A 16,142-nucleotide genomic window follows, 5' to 3' on the forward strand; every position below is an offset into this window, starting at 1 on the left:
AGAGCTCTTTCAGCTACAGCCCTTGGAGCCATTTACCTTCTACACTTGTTCTAATTATATCTATCAAATGCGATGCATGTTTAATTGGATTTTAATAGGACTGTAGCTCCTTGTTTAGCAGCAAGTTTAACAGGAGAGTAATTTATTGCTGATAAGGTATGGGGTCTTCTGTTCCTCCTACTAAATAAGAATTGGAAATGCATTTGGAAACCAATGTCTTGGATGAAGTTCCTGTTCTGAAAGCAAATTCCTATAAATCAAAGTGGGTGATTATTTTGCCCATGTTCTGAATAAGTTGAGAACAGATATTAAAATGTTTAATAGCCCTGCCTATGAAAAATGTTGCTCAAAAAAGTGCTGCCTAAAATTTTCTTCAAGTTAATTAGATACTGGATGTACAATTTTCATGATATTATAATAACAGGTACATTTCCTGCTGGAGGGAAGTATAAACCAATAACAAATTAATTCTGTGAAAATGTGAACAAGCTAGCTGACCAAAGGTTGTAGTACTCCTCAAAAGAAATAGCATTGACATGTAAAGAAAGTGTAGAATTTTAAAATAGTAGTTGCAAGGCAAATGAATCCATTACCATATAAAGTCTTTTTTCTATTATGGTCTAGAAGTTTCTTAGATATTATTTTTCATAAGAATATATTAAAAAGTATTTAACTATATCAATGCAGCATGATGCTTTATGTGGCTAAAACTTAATCATAATCTCTGCTCACATACTTATCAATCTCAAGTGAGTTGGTTTCCATTTTGAAAGTGATGACAGAACATGAGTAGGTGTTAATCATTACATTGTAAGAACAGTCCTCTGAATGTTTAAATGGTACTTTGAGGTATATTTGGAAAAGCAGACACACTTCAGGAAACAGAGGGTAACAAGGCTTCAATAGTAATGTGCCTTTATTATTACTAAACGTATATACCTTCCTCAACATATACTAATCAAGAATCATGACAGTCATCCTTTCAAAATTCAGGATAATGGAAGGTGACTAAAATGAAGGCATATTGAAGTGAGCTGATGAAATGAACTTTGAAAATTTCAGTAGAATCACAACAATATTGTATTTCTCTGTTTGTTCTGAACATTGTTTCTCGGACTATTTATTCCACAAAATATATAAAGCTACTTTAAAAATACCTCATTAATTCTTATTTATCAACTTCTGTGCTTAATTGTATGGAGGGAGAAAACAATGGCAAATTCAGCCATGAAAACAAAATTCATTATATGAGGTGCAGGTGCAGGCAAACTAAGGAAAATCAGGACTCTTAAAAAAATCAATGAAGATATTTAGGACTGTATGTCCTAGAACTCATGATAATAAAGCATCAGAATCAGTACACCGCTGTCCAGTTAAGTTTTAATTAAAAGCATGGGAATGGATTTTCTATATATAAAAGCTGCCTACACCATTGCTCATTGAATTCTTCCATGATTCTTATTCCAGCAAAGCATGCATATCTGACATTCATCTTTTCTCATAGCTTCTACATCTAGGGCATGACATGAACTAATTTCTCTGACCTCCTGTAGCAAGAGTGTAAATCGAGTAGCTACATAGTAGGATGCAAAGGGAAACAAATGACCCCTGACCTTAATTAGGCCAGATATTTCTTGCAGAGATAGAATATATACATAAAACATAACTCTACCAGAGAGCATATGAAAATGTCAGTTGAATTTAGATCTACCTTTAAGCTCTGCAGGAAACCGATTTCTAGCCAACTTCTGTATTCTTAATCTTTACACTGAAAAAGTTTCACTCTGTTGCCATTCACTTTCAAGTATTTATAAATTCCACACACTCCCAATATCTTCAATAAAGACTGTCTTTCCCCATCTGTTCACCAAACCATCCAGAGCTCATGTGAAGTATGTATGACATGGTCAACATAAGCATGACGTTTTAAGTCAGGAGCTCTGGATTTTGGCTGTAGCTCTGCTAGTTGCTAGCTGTGTGATTTTGAATAAGTTATTCAGTATTTACTTGCTATCTATAACTGTAAGATATGGATTATTATAATGGTACTTACCTTAATATTGTATAAAATGAGGCAAAGTATCCAAGGCACTTATCATACTTCCCAAATAATAAAATGTACAGATATTTTTGGTAGGTGGTGGTGCTCACATAGTCAGATCTCTAGAAGCTGTTGCTTTAACTCAATCTGGTAATAGTGCACACTTAACATCTGCATTATAACTGGGCTTTCTTGGGCAGACCCATTACTGCTCAATTGCTGATTGTGCTTTGAAGTTGGCATAGCTTCATAAGAGAAAGTAAAGACAACAATACACTTATGATATTCAGCATTTTTATCTTAGAAATTTTTGTAAACATAGGATAACTGTACCGAAAGCAACAGTACAGATACATTTATTTAGGATTATGGCTGATATTAATTTGGTTTAGTATGCAATGTGTTCTATGGCCCAGTGATATTTAATGCAAGTAATTTTGTTAATTATTGATGATAAACTAGGATCATTAGACTTTTACTTTTGACTTTACTGATTAACATATAAAGTTTCTATGAAAAACAGTATTTAACAAAATTCCAAAAATCACATCAATAATTTTATGGTGTTTTGTTTGGCAATGATTTCTTGCCTATGACCCCAAAAGCACAGGTAGTAAAAGCAAAATGGACAAGTGAAAACACATTAAACTAAAAAAACCTTCTGCACAGCTAAGAAAATCAGAGAATAAAAAGTCAACTTATGGGATAAGAGAAACTATTTGCAAACCATATATCTGGACAAGGGATTAATTTCCAAAAACCGTAAAGAACTCCTACAACTCAATAACAGAAACAAAACAAAACAAAAACAAAGAACCCAATTTAAAGAAATGGGCAAAGCACTTGAATAGAAATTTCTTTGAAGAAGACATACAAATGGCTAACAAGGTATACAAAAAAGTGCTGAATGTCACTCATTTTCAGAGAAATGCATATAAAAACTATAATGAGATATGACCACACACCTGTTAAGATGGCTATTATCAAAAAACAAACAAGTAAAAGATAAGTGTTTGCAAGGATGTGGCAAAACTGGAACTCATGTACATTTTTGGTGGGAATGCAAAATGAGGCAATCATCCAGAAAACATTATAGAGATTCCTCAAAAAATTAAACATGGTACTACCATATGACCCAACAACCCTATTTCTGGGTATATATAAAAAATAATTAAAATCAGGATCCTGAAGAGTTATCTGTACTCCCATGGTCATTGCAGCATTATTTATAATAGCCAATATGTGCAAAAAACCTAATGTCCATGAATGGATAAATGGATAGAGAAATGTGATATGGCTGAGGTGGGTGGATCACCTGATGTCAGGAGTTTGAGACGAGCCTGCCCAACATGGCGAAACCCCGTTTCTACTAAACATACAAAAAATTAGCTAGGTGTGGTGGCGGGCACCTCTAATCCCAGAGACTAGGGAGGCTGAGGCAGGAGAATCGCTTGAACCTAGGAGGCGGAGCTTGCAGTGAGCCGAGATCTTGCCATTGCACTCCAGCCTGGGTGACCAAAAAAAAAAAAAAAAAAAAAAAATGTGGTATATACATCCAATGGAATATTATTCAGCCTTATAAAAGAAGAAAATCCTGCTTTCTGTGACAACATGGTTGAACCTGGAGGATACTACACAAAGTAAAAGAAACCGATCAGAGAAGTACAAATATTGCACGATTCCATGTATATGAGATATCTAAAATAGTCAAACTCGTGGAAGCAAAGAGTAGAATGGTGGTTGCCAGAGTCTGGGTAAAGAGAGAAATAGGAATTGTTCAATCAATATGAAGTTTCAGTTATGCCAGATTAATACATTCTGGACATCTGCTGTACAACATAGTGCCTATAGTTAACAATAGTGTATCGCGGACCTAAAAAATTTAAGAGGGTAGATCTTATGTTAAGTTTTCTTGCCATAAAACAAAAACAAAAATGAAATCAAAGAGATGGAAACTTTTGGAGGAGGTGATGGATATGTTTATCATCTTAATTTTAGTGATGGTTTCATGAGGGAATGAAATTCTAATTTCATCTAATTGTATACATTAAATATGTGCCTTTCTTTTGCATGTCAATTATACCTCAATAAAGCTTTTGACTAAAAAAATGTTAATTTAAAATATGGATAATTGGGCACTTCAGTTTAGGGCTGATGAAGGTGTGCTCTGAAATAAAATGTCCTGAGTTTAAGTTATAATCTACAATTTACTCACCATAAAATCTTGGGGAAAATGGTTAATCTTTTTGGACCTCAGTTTACTCATTTTTAAAATGGAAATATTTACAGTACATCTTTTATAGCATTATTTTGTATTAACAGGAGATTATGTTTTTGAAGCACTCAGCATCGTGCTTGGCACATTATAAGTGCTCAATAACTGTTTGCTAATATCACTATCCGCAAGACAAGTAGATTCTGTGTGATGAGTGCTGTGCAATGTACAGGACAAGGAGAGAGTGTAGTAAGGATATATAAAACAGGAGAGACAACTTTGTCTAGGCAGTTAGTAAGGCAAAGAAACCTGAAGAGGGGGCACCAGCAATCCAGATTGAAGGACTGACATGCACAAATCTTTGCACAAGACAGGAAAAAATAAAGTATACCTGTTTCAACCCGTGTATAAAGTTGAAATCATTAACCTTTGTGTAGCAGGAGGTAACTAACAGGCATCAAGCATAGGCATTACATACTTAGATATGCATTACAAAAGAAAGAAAGCCTTCCTGCTGTGATGAAGAGAAAAGAAGTGAGAACAGGAATGATGAAACTTCTTAAGATGTTATTGCAATGATCTAATTATATTCACTGTTTACAATACTGTTACAATACTGTTTCACTGTTTACAGTACTGTTCACTGTTTACAATACTGTTAACCTTTGTATTAGTTTGTATTAAGATATGAAAAGATAGGATAGAAAGAAATGAGTGAATTAGAGCAGTGATTTTCGATAATATCAACACTTCTTAGAGTTTTAAAATTAATATTATTAATTAATTCAGTGTCTGGGATTTACACCAGCCTAACTGAATCAGGATCTCTGGAGATGGCACTCAGACAAGTATGTATTTTGTTAACCTCTCCATACTATTCTAATATTCAGGACAAATGAAAACTACTAAATAAATACTTAGAAGGAAGAATAGATAAGACTTGATTGATTAAATGTGGAATTTAGAAAGAGGTAGGAATTAAAGATGAGTCTCAAGTTTCTAATTTTTTCTCAGGACAGATGGTAGGAACATTTAATGAGACAAAAATGCTTGAGAGACAGCTCATTTTTGGTGGAAAGATGGATTCGGCCTGGTCATGTTGAGTTTCAGGACCCTAGTATACATCCAAACGCAGAGGTAGGGTAGGTAATTGGGTTTGAGATTTGGGACTCAAAAAAAATCTGGATTAGAGGTGTCAAACTAGGGAACATTACACATAGATGGATGATACCTGATATCTGGGGAGTATATATAGACTACAGAAAATGTTAACAGTGAGAAGAATATCTTAGATTAAATCCTGAGGAATCCCAACACTGAATATTTGGATAGAGTGGGAGGAGCCTGGAAGGAACACTGAAGATGAATGTTATGTGCTCAAAGCCAAGGGAACAGATTTCAGAAAAGAAGTTTGTGGTCAAATATGTTTACTTCTGCTAAGAGACACAGTAATACAAGTACTGAATATGTCTACACATTCATCTGGAAAAACCCAGGTCTAGTGCAACTCAGCCTCTACTTAGCTCTAATCTATACTGAAACAGGGAAAAGTGCCTATAGGAATATTTTTTAAAATAAAAATTAAAAAAGAACAATCCTACCAAATTTCCCTTGGAAATTTTACTTCTTATGCTCTCACATTTTCTCTTCAGTTTCGCGTCTCTTCATCTTGTAGTCCTGCAGCCTTCATTTTCCACTTGTTATTCTCAACTCATGGAATGATTCTTTTTTATTAAGAAAATAGAAGCAAACAGAAGACAGCTATTTTATCCTCCCAATTCTTTTTCTATTTCTTATCTGCATCAGTACTCACAATCTTCTCTTTTCTTCTTGTTGCCATGGAGAAATGTCCTTATCCCTATCTTATGCCAACCCCTCCAGTTTTAAACCGAATCTTGTTTTATCAAATTCTGCTGTTGACCAAAGCTCCCTCAATCCCTTCAAGAACATTTCTTCCTCTCTGTTGTCCTCTCTCCTCCATCTCTTTAATGTTCTTCTGTATTCAAATATGCAAACAAATCTTCTGCCTGAAAAAATCTCTTTTGACTTCCAACTGCCTTTATCCACCTCATCATTTCTTTTTCCTCTTTACTACAAAATATTTTTAAAGAGTTATTATTTCTTCTATATCTGCTTGTCCAAACTCCCATTTTATCTGTTTTTGGAATGCAAATGCAGAAGGTTGTGTTAATCTTATTGACCAGTTTGTGACACACCATCAGCACTGATCCTTACAAAGGTCCTTTCTTGTATTTCTTCTGCTTCTTCCTCATCACCTTTCACCCACACCTCTTTAGCAACCACTTGTGATTAAAATGTAATTTGAATGTATTTACATAAAACTTGGAGTCATTAATTGTGCATGCAGTTTTAGTCCATACATGCAGTATGTTTTATAGACCACACTGTGTTTCTCAAATTTTCTATGTACGTCATTAACATTTATCCATATTGCTGTTATATATCCAAGCTTTAATTGAAATTGTTACTTGAAACTGCAGTGTTTCTTTTTTCTATTACATGTTATCCGTGTTCCCCAATTATGCACATATAGATCCAGAGATGTCCTCATAAACAAAAACAATGCTGAGAACTGGAACTTCATATGCCTTCGTTTTTGAGCCTGCATGAGAATTGTTCTACTCTATTCTGGAGGTTTACTCAGGGAAAAGTCTTTACAACTAACTAGCCAACGAATCAGTTAACCAACTTACTAAAGCACATCTATCGGCACACATACACATGCATACGAATTATAAGTACTCTGCTTGCTTTGGCAGCACATGTAGGAATTTTAAGTACTGCCAGATTTCTCTCCAAAATGACTACTACTTTACATTGTAAACACTAGTGCAGTGCATGAGAGATTCTATGTTCCATACCCATGTTATTTTATGACTATTTTATTTAAAATATCTTTTGTCTGTTTTCCTTTTTAAATACTCTAGTTTCTTTATTTGCCTTTTCTATCTGCTTTTGGTGTTGGCCAATCTTTTATGGGTCTGAAATATATTTTACATTATTTTTTCCCTGTCAATGATTTTTTTCCTTTTTTATTATATTGTCCCTTTTTGCTTTATTCAGTGAGACTTGTCCTCCTCACTTCACTGATACTATCTGTGTCACGGTCACTAACACTTCATATGAAATCCAATATTGATATTTGTCCTTATTTAAACTTCTTAGTTGCATAGGGCATGATTGCCCATGCCTACTTTTTTCGGGCACTTTCTGTACTCGATTTGCAGCACATTACTCTCCTAACTGTATTCATATCCCACAGTTCTGAGTCTCTCTTTATGGTTACTCCTCCTTTGTTTATAACCTTTATCTAAAGATTCAAATAACCCTAACCATTTTCCTTAACCCATATATTTTTGTTATTTATCTTCTCTCCCTTTGTTATCACACCTGTCTCATGGCTTTACATTCCATCTATAGGCAGACAATTCCTCAGTTTATATCTCAGGGTCAGGCCTTTCCCCTGAGCACAAAATTTATATATTACAGTTTTTCTACTTGCATGTAATAGGTCTCTCTAATTTAACAAGGCCACTGCAGAATTATACCAAACTGATCTTGCCCTTTAGTCTCCCAGCTCGATTAACACTATTGTCATTAACACAGTTTATTGGGTTAAATTTTCAAAGGTTTTCTTGATTGTTGTCTTTCTTGCAGCCTAAACTTGTATTGCTTCAGGGACTTTTAAATGCAGTGTTCTGTCTCCACCATGAAAATGTAAACATAATGAGGTTGAGGGCTTTGTTCCTGTAGTACAACACTCTTGACTCATTACTTGGAGTAGCATGTATAGATCGGGGCTTACATATATTTGTGAAAAGGCTAGTGTGTAAAGATAGAAGGAAAATGATAAGGGCAGGGGAGATCTGAATATGTGTTAATGTTAACAGCAATAAACCAGGTGAGAGAGAGAGAGAGAGAGAGAGAGGTATTAGTCATCTAAGAGGGAATGATTCCTGCTGTGTATGGAGCTGTCCACCAAAGCTGCAGATACCTCCACTGTGGATGTTAGGCACATACTTAGGCCAGGAACATGCCTGCTAGGCATTTACAATATATTTGGTAAGTTTGGTGCCTGATATTGAGAGCAGAAATTTGAAGATTATAGACAATGAAGGAGAACAATTTGTAAAATACATGTGTGTGTCATATATTTGTTGAGACCCCTAGAGTCTGAATTATATTATGTAAGTTTTAATGCTTAATTTTGTGTTGTAAACAACCCCAAGTGATCTAGTTAATTTACAAAAAATAAGCTTAGTAAACAATATATTGTGAAAAATAATGTATGGAGTTCAGAGTCATACATTTTACATATAGATCCTGGCTCCCCTGACAAATGGCTGTATAACAAGACTCTGGCCTATTCATTAACCTCTGCCATCTAACATTCCATATCTGAATAAATGGACATAATGATGTCAAGGTTGACTTGGAGGTTGATTGAGATCGTATGTAGAAATATTAATTCTTCCTGCTCTGTATACCAATACTTTACCTGTAATTGTTATTTATGGATATGGCTATATATTGTCAAAAATAGTATCATTGAAAAATAATTCTTTGTGTAAAAAATGATAACATCAGAAAACATTTGGAAATAATTTTAACAGAGTTTGGAGGGTTTTAGGTTTGCATGCGTCAGTGATTTTGAGGAGTCTATTCAGTAACAAGGCCAGATGCTATTTTGAAAAGGTATCTTCATGTCATGTGATACTGATTATTATTTTTTCTTATTCAAGTATTGTCATGTCAAGTATGTACTCTTAATAGATAATATTGGATTTGCTGTCAAGTATGCCTGCTCTCTTTTTTAAATCTCCTTTTTTATAGATATCTATATAAAGTTAATAGCTTCAGCAAAGCATATTTGTTACGCAGATAGAGTTAGCAACATTAATGTCAATGGTAAATCCAAATATCTTTGTATTTTTTACAATAAATTCGATCATTTAAAATATGCATCACACTGTTAGATGTAGATGTTAATAATTTGAAAATAATTGTAAACAGTGTCTTAGGGTATTTTACATGGGCTTGTGATTCATATTGAAGGCCAAATTAAATGGGGGCTTTTGAACTTTCAATTTTCGTTTGTCTCAGCAAGGCAGTTAAGCATCCAGGAGATCCATGTAGGAAATTTCAGGGTCAAATGCATGGTTTACTATAGTATATTCACAAATTAGTAACTGTGTGACTTTGCTCGGGTTACTCAAACATTCTGAATCTCAAATTTCCTCATCTTTAAAATAAATATAATAGTCCAATCATTTCATGGGAGAATGAAAGGAGATAGTGTATCTAAAGTATAGAGTGCAGCTAGCACTTAGTAATTATTCAATAGAAGTCACTTTTATTAGTAGTAGTATTTTATTAACAATTTAGACTAACCTCTCTGTGAAATATTTACAGAAACTTACTCTTTTTAACCAGTCAGGTATGTATGATTCCCTGCAAAGTCCTTGCACTTAGCAACTTGTTTCTCATTGTTTACGTGACCATTTCCTCCTTGGGTCTTTAGTTCTGTAAGCGCCGTCAATTTGTTTCTTATTTGTGTTCCTCGCACCCAGCAAGTAGCTTGGCACAGAATATTCCTGTATCCCATATTAGATGAATAAGTTGGATTACTTGCCTTTATATAACATGTCATTATTTGAGAAAATTTACCTAAAAATTATATGAAAAAAATTTTTATTAGGGCAGCAATTTAAATAGTTTTCTTATTATTTCTACATACAAGAATCCTTGTACTTAATATTAATAAAATGTTCCTGTATGTTAAACTATCGCATGGCTTATACCATATTAGGAAGCGGGTAAATACTGGAGTGATTAAAATACAGTTTCTGATATAATTTATATATGGACTAACATGGAGAAAAATTGCAGACATGATATCACATCTCATAATGCATATCTATCGACTCTTTGTAATCCCCCTTCAAGTCAGTGAAAAGACTTGTAAGAATAAATCTCAGTAACCCTTTAAAAACTCATCAGAGTAATTAGATCATGCGGAAACTAAATATCCTATTACCATTTTCTAAAATTAAGCTTATCTTCTTCGTAGCAAAGACATAGAATACTATTCTTCAAGGTTTGGTTTTTTTCCCCCAACATGATGCATGGTTAATTTCATTTTGAAAATTGATTAGACTACCTGATTGATTACAGTGATTGCTTTTCTTGTCTTGAACAAGGAGATAACATTTGTAATTCTTATTAAAAGTTGATTAGTATTTAATACTGTTAGTCTTGTTAAATGTTGAATAATAAATTTTAGAACCGAGACCCACATGGCCAATTACTAAACATGAAGTAAATCACATCTTCAAGTGGTATAAAAAATTCAAAGGCATCATCTTCAATGTTAAACAAACCTGGAAAAAAAAAAATCTCATTAAAAGCAGTAGCTCTGTGATCTGAAAGGTTTTGTTGTTTTCTTTGTGGGTATGTTTATGATTTTAAGCTAGAAATGAATACAGCTTGCCTTGTCACTAATGCATTTAGAATTTGAATAACATAAAGGTGTACAGATATCCAATTGGTTTTATTTTCCTAAGGATTGGAGCTATGATTAAAGAACACCTTAAATTAAGATATGTATGCCTTCTATGTAAAGACATAATTGACATACTGATACCCTTCTGACACTTTGATGAACATATTTGACTGATTTTGAAATGGGTTCCCTAGTAAATGAAATCCAAATCGTTGAAACAGATGATACAGACTGCTATCTTCCTTGAAAAGACAGCTATTTCTTTCACCTGTTGAACATTTCTCAATAGAAACAAGATCTGGTATAGCTGCTGAATGAAAGGGCTCTAGATAGTGTAGCATGAAATAAAGAGTATTGTGACCTTGAGGAGGGGCTTATTTTGTGACATCTGTATTCAGAGAGATGAGGGCATTATTCCTTTCTGCTAGGCTTAGGGGGTATTGCTTTATGACCACGGGGGACCACAGACACTGCATGCCTTTAAATCTGATATAGGGGAAACAACTCCAAAATGTCTGCAGTGTACAATGGAGTCCATGAGTATGTTCTGTTTAAGTTTTATGCAGTGTCTGCCTGCACTACCCACCATGAATCTCACGGCCCATTGTGCATAAAGTATTTCACTCTGTTGACAGCAGACAATTGAGATTAGTGGGAGTGACACACACATGTAGAGGAGTGCCGAGTAGGCAGAAAAAAATGAGCAAAAGGGAAATGAGGTGACCTCCTTGCAGCAGATGAACATGACTCAATCAGCAATGGAAATCAATGAGCTGAAAGGAAGTGGCAGGGAAAATCAATGATGAAATAATGCACTGACCAATGAACTTTGTCCTTTTTTGTATTGTCCAGCTACAGCAACTTAAATATTCAAGTGCATCACTTTCAGATCATTCTAGCCTTTTCATCCCAATTTATAATATATTCTCAGTCACCTCTGGCTCCCATACTACTACTATACACAAGGCCCTCTACATAATCTAAAGCATCCAAAGACGTTTCAAGTATCATTCCCTTCACCCCATGGGAAAGCAACTAGAGATAAGACTTCATCTGAGAACCTGACTATCCAAAATATGGCAAAGTGGAGATTAGCATAAAAAGATTATACCGGGTTTCCAGGGACTGCAAGTCAGTTTCGGCTTTGCTATTAAGTGGTTTCTTAGTGTCAGTTAAACTTTGAGTCTTAATTATAATGGACAGTACATGTAGACAGTTAAACAAGTACAGGGTGTCAAACAACCTGCTTGAAATGCCATTACGTGTAGCAGTAATACATCGAAGTTTCTAAGTTATACATTACCTGTGGTGAATTAAGCAGTGTTGTCATTGTGGGAGGGGGCATCATTTTGCTGCAACGGCAAGTAAAGGTTGTGAAATTAATTAAGCATTTAATAACAAAGTTGGAGGGTTTATGATTGTAAATCTGGGGCAATGATGAACAACTCAGAAGAAAGAACAATACCACAAATTCCACTAATGACCATGAGGTTAAATTCTGAAAATCTGGAACTGTTCTACCCTACACTGTGTGGCCTTCCCCCGTGACAATCACTCTGTATTTTTCCTTCCTAATATAAATCGTTGTTGCCTGCTATTTCCTAGGAGCCTTGTGAGACTACAGTAAGAAAAGTTTTATAAAAGAAGCATCTTAAAATCTATAAATTTAGAAATAAAATGTAAGGTACTTACAATGGAAAAATAGAAACAATCTGTACATACAGAGTTAATAGTGAAAACAAACAGAGCTGTTCCATTTCCCCTCAGCCTAAAAATAAAATAAAACAAATTTGTGGGCAGAACAATACTTTGTCACATTTTGAGATATTAGTTGAGTTGTTTTTCTCTCATTAACAGCAGGAGTAATCTTTTTCCTGATGGATAATGCTGTGGTCATTGATTAAATATTTCAGTCTGTATATATTTCTCTTTCTGTCTCTAAGTCTCCAGTCTGCTCTCTGAATTCTGTCTCCAAATATATTGTACAAACCTGGATGGCCTGACCATGACTCAGGTTTCTTTGCAACTCCCATCACATCTAACAAAGTGGCTCCTTTGAGACTAAATGCTTAAAATTTTTTTGTTAATGTTCTTAATGAATTGCCTAATTTGCATTAAGTGTTTATCAATAACAATGTATCACATTTTGTATGTACATTAAATATTTTAATCTTTACTAAATCCTGTGAGTTGATTTTTCAGTTTTATATTTAAGAGAGTCTGGATGCAGAGAAAGAAAGTAAATTGCCCTAGATTACACGGCTTCTAATTGAAAGGACCAGGCTTTCAACTTCTCTCTGTTGCTGCTTCTTGAGCCAAGGAAATCTTAAATATAGAGTTCCCATGGGAATAATGATTCCTTTCAGTGAGGCTTTTCTGGGAGTCATTTCTTCTGCAGCCTGAGAAGCCTTCTGTTCAGTTTGAATGTCTTTCTTTAGAGAAGGGGACCCTCTCTTTTCATATCGTTGATGGAGTTCAGTTTTTCCATTTGATTTCAGCTGTAGCTGGGTTATCTCAGGAGGAATTATTCCAGGACTCAACATCTATTCTCTATTTTATTGGTTTTCAAACTTATAAAACTGCCGTGGGTTTTGTTTCTTTGATGGCAGAATATGAATTTTTTTTTTCAAATATCATGTTACATAAAATGTGAACTTACAAAACATTGTAGCTCCTCAATTTGAAGTGGTGGAATGAAGGCTCATGAATCCTGCCCTCCAAACTTTAGAACTCAGGTCACTTTACCACTGGGTCCCAGCATTCTGCAAACTGCTCACTGTGGGATTTGAAGGCTGATTTTTTGTTCTGTGAAATATAATTATAAAAACATTAAGTTTTAACTCCTTTATACAAACTAGAGAGCAAAATGGGGCCACTCAGAAGTCCAAACAAGGGTTACTTTTCTTTTTTAATAAGTATACTTTGGTATGCACTTTATTAAACATATTTTGCTTCTATTTAGTATATACAAAGAGTATCAATTCTGGTTCTAGATACAATTTGGTTGAAATCTACTACTTAGTAAGTTCTTGATCTTGGAAAAGCCCTTTAATTATATTATCAGGTTTTTTTTAATGTGAAAAATACTAGAACAATTCATCTGTAAAATGCCCAGCACAGTTAGTGCCTGCACATAGAAGGTATACATAGTGGTTGATCATGTTCTTTGTCCTTATAAATTGTGCAAGAGATAGAATGCTATTTAGAAAAATATACACATTACTCATCAAAAACAACTCTCAGCTGTATTAGCTTGGCATGATTTGTTTTCACTAACTTCTTAATTCAATCAACATTTCTGAACCCTGATTACGGGACATGTAACAGAGAAACAACGTAAGCGAGGGGAGAAGGAAATTGTACCCTCCTGAAGAAAACAGTCAAGTGAGAAGAAAGGGCCATGGATCAAATAATCACACAAATAAAGGTGAAATTACAGTTGTGGCAGTGCTGTTAAGGTCAACAGAGATTGCTGGAGGAAATGACAGATCTGAAGAAGATGAGCAGAATTTAACTACTGAGGAGAAAAACAATTGTAGGTGGGATGAGATAAGACATGTTAAAGCAGACGCAGAAGAAATAAAAATATAACACTTCTAGGTAACGAGCACCTGAGCAGGCAATCCAGTCAGGACAAAATAACAAGCAACGAAATAACTTGTACATCAGGAAATAGTAGCATCATGTAAGCAAAGTGATAGAAGACTAGGTTACATGGAGGCTGTTGCCTTTGGAAAGAATACAATTAGTTATTAGTGCACAAGTATTTGAAATGTGTTGTTTTCTGGCTTAGTCTTAAAGGAGTAAGTGTGTAAAAATGAAAGGATACCTGTCAGACGGAACTAAAAGGGATACTTAATAAAGAGTCTTTGAGGATAGAATGGTGATGATTACTGACCTGGGGTTGCTGAACAGAATTAGATAAGGCAGTTGAAGAAACGAACACCCCTGGGAGCAAACACATCAGAACTGGGAGTTGACAGAACAAAAGTACATGGCTAACTGCACTACATATTTTTGGGAAATGAGGTACTATTAAGGCATGATTGCATGTATTCAATTTGGAACACTTCAAAACTGAGACAACTGACTATCTACCATATAATGTAATCCAGCTTGCCTTGCCAGGGGATTTGGCTATTGGTTGGACATGATGATTAAAAAATAATCGTTGTTTATAAAATGCTGTTGATTTCCTAATACATGTCCCATAAGTAAATTTTTCATTTGACCTTGAATTCAGTCCCATGCTGCTTAAATTCTTTCAATTCCAGTTTAGGTTATGTATACATAAGAACAGCCTACATTTTGAGATAGTCATTCACTATGGTGACGGCTCTCTCTTGTGCAATACATGATTTGAGGATCCTTCTAGAGTACATGCATAAACAATATTTTCATAGTCTACAGAGGTATGAATTACAAGGGTTCAATATTATGGGATCTGTAGACATCTATATTCAGTACATAAAGAGACTCATATATATGTGTACTCTAATTCAATCTAAGTGCTAGAAAGAGATGACTGACAGTCTCCTTGTGTTGCTGAAACTTTGCTGTCAACATCAAAATAGAATTTATCGGTTTGAATGGCAATCACCAAAGGGGATCATAATCAATTATACAGATGAAAAATGAACTGTGTCAATCTTTTAGAAAAAATATTTCTTTTTGAAGTGGGGCAGGAGAGATAGGGTCTCACTCTGTCAAACCAGGCTGGAGTGCAGTGGTGCAATCTTGGCTCACTGCAGCCTTGACTGCCTGTGCTCAAGCAACCTTCCTGCCTCAGCCCCCCAAGTAGCTGGGACGATAGGCATATGTCACCATGCCCAGCTACTTTTTCTATTTTTTGTAGAGATAGGGTTTTGCCATGTTGCCCAGGCTGGTCTTGAACTCCTGGGCTCAAGCAATCCTCCTGCCTCGACCTCCCAGAGTTCTGAGATTAAAAGGGTGAGCCACCATGCCCAGCCAGTATTTTATTTTACGATTAGCTTGATGGGTACAAATATACCAATACAAACACACATACATACACACACGCGCACACACACACACACACACTCTCTGTCTCTCTCTCTAACTAATTTTTATGTTATTTATTTATTTATTTATTGAAATGAAGTCTCACTCTGTCGCTCAGGCTGGAGTGCAGCGGCAGGATCTTGGCTCACTACAACCTTCACCTCTCCAGTTCAAGCAATTCTCCTGCCTCAGCCTCCCAAGTAGCTGGGATTACAGGCATGCACTACCACACCCCGCATCCAGATAACATTTGTAATTTTTTGGTAGAGACAGAGTTTCACCATGTTGGCCAGACTGGTCTCAAACTCCTGACGTCAAGTGATTTGCCTGCTGTGGCCTCC

At 35.2% G+C, this 16,142-nt stretch overlaps 1 long non-coding RNA gene across 4 annotated transcripts in view; it reads right to left on the minus strand.

Moving 5' to 3' along the window:
• Positions 1–16,142, minus strand: part of LOC110741427 — a 92,831-nt gene that overhangs the window by 58,042 nt on the left and 18,647 nt on the right. For 2 of the 4 annotated variants that reach the window (XR_004177872.1, XR_004177873.1), the window contains exons 2-6: positions 13,439–13,584; positions 12,083–12,131; positions 9,698–9,944; positions 5,858–5,980; positions 2,054–2,286 (exon numbers count right to left, since the gene is read on the minus strand). This is a non-coding gene — a long non-coding RNA (uncharacterized LOC110741427). Of the gene's footprint in view, positions 1–2,053; positions 2,287–5,857; positions 5,981–9,697; positions 9,945–10,573; positions 10,658–12,082; positions 12,132–13,438; positions 13,585–16,142 lie in introns of all 4 variants that reach the window. The other 2 variants (XR_004177875.1, XR_004177874.1) reach the window with 2 other exon arrangements.

This window comes from Papio anubis, chromosome 13 (genome assembly GCF_008728515.1).
Source record: "Papio anubis isolate 15944 chromosome 13, Panubis1.0, whole genome shotgun sequence".
NCBI lineage: Eukaryota > Metazoa > Chordata > Mammalia > Primates > Cercopithecidae > Papio > Papio anubis.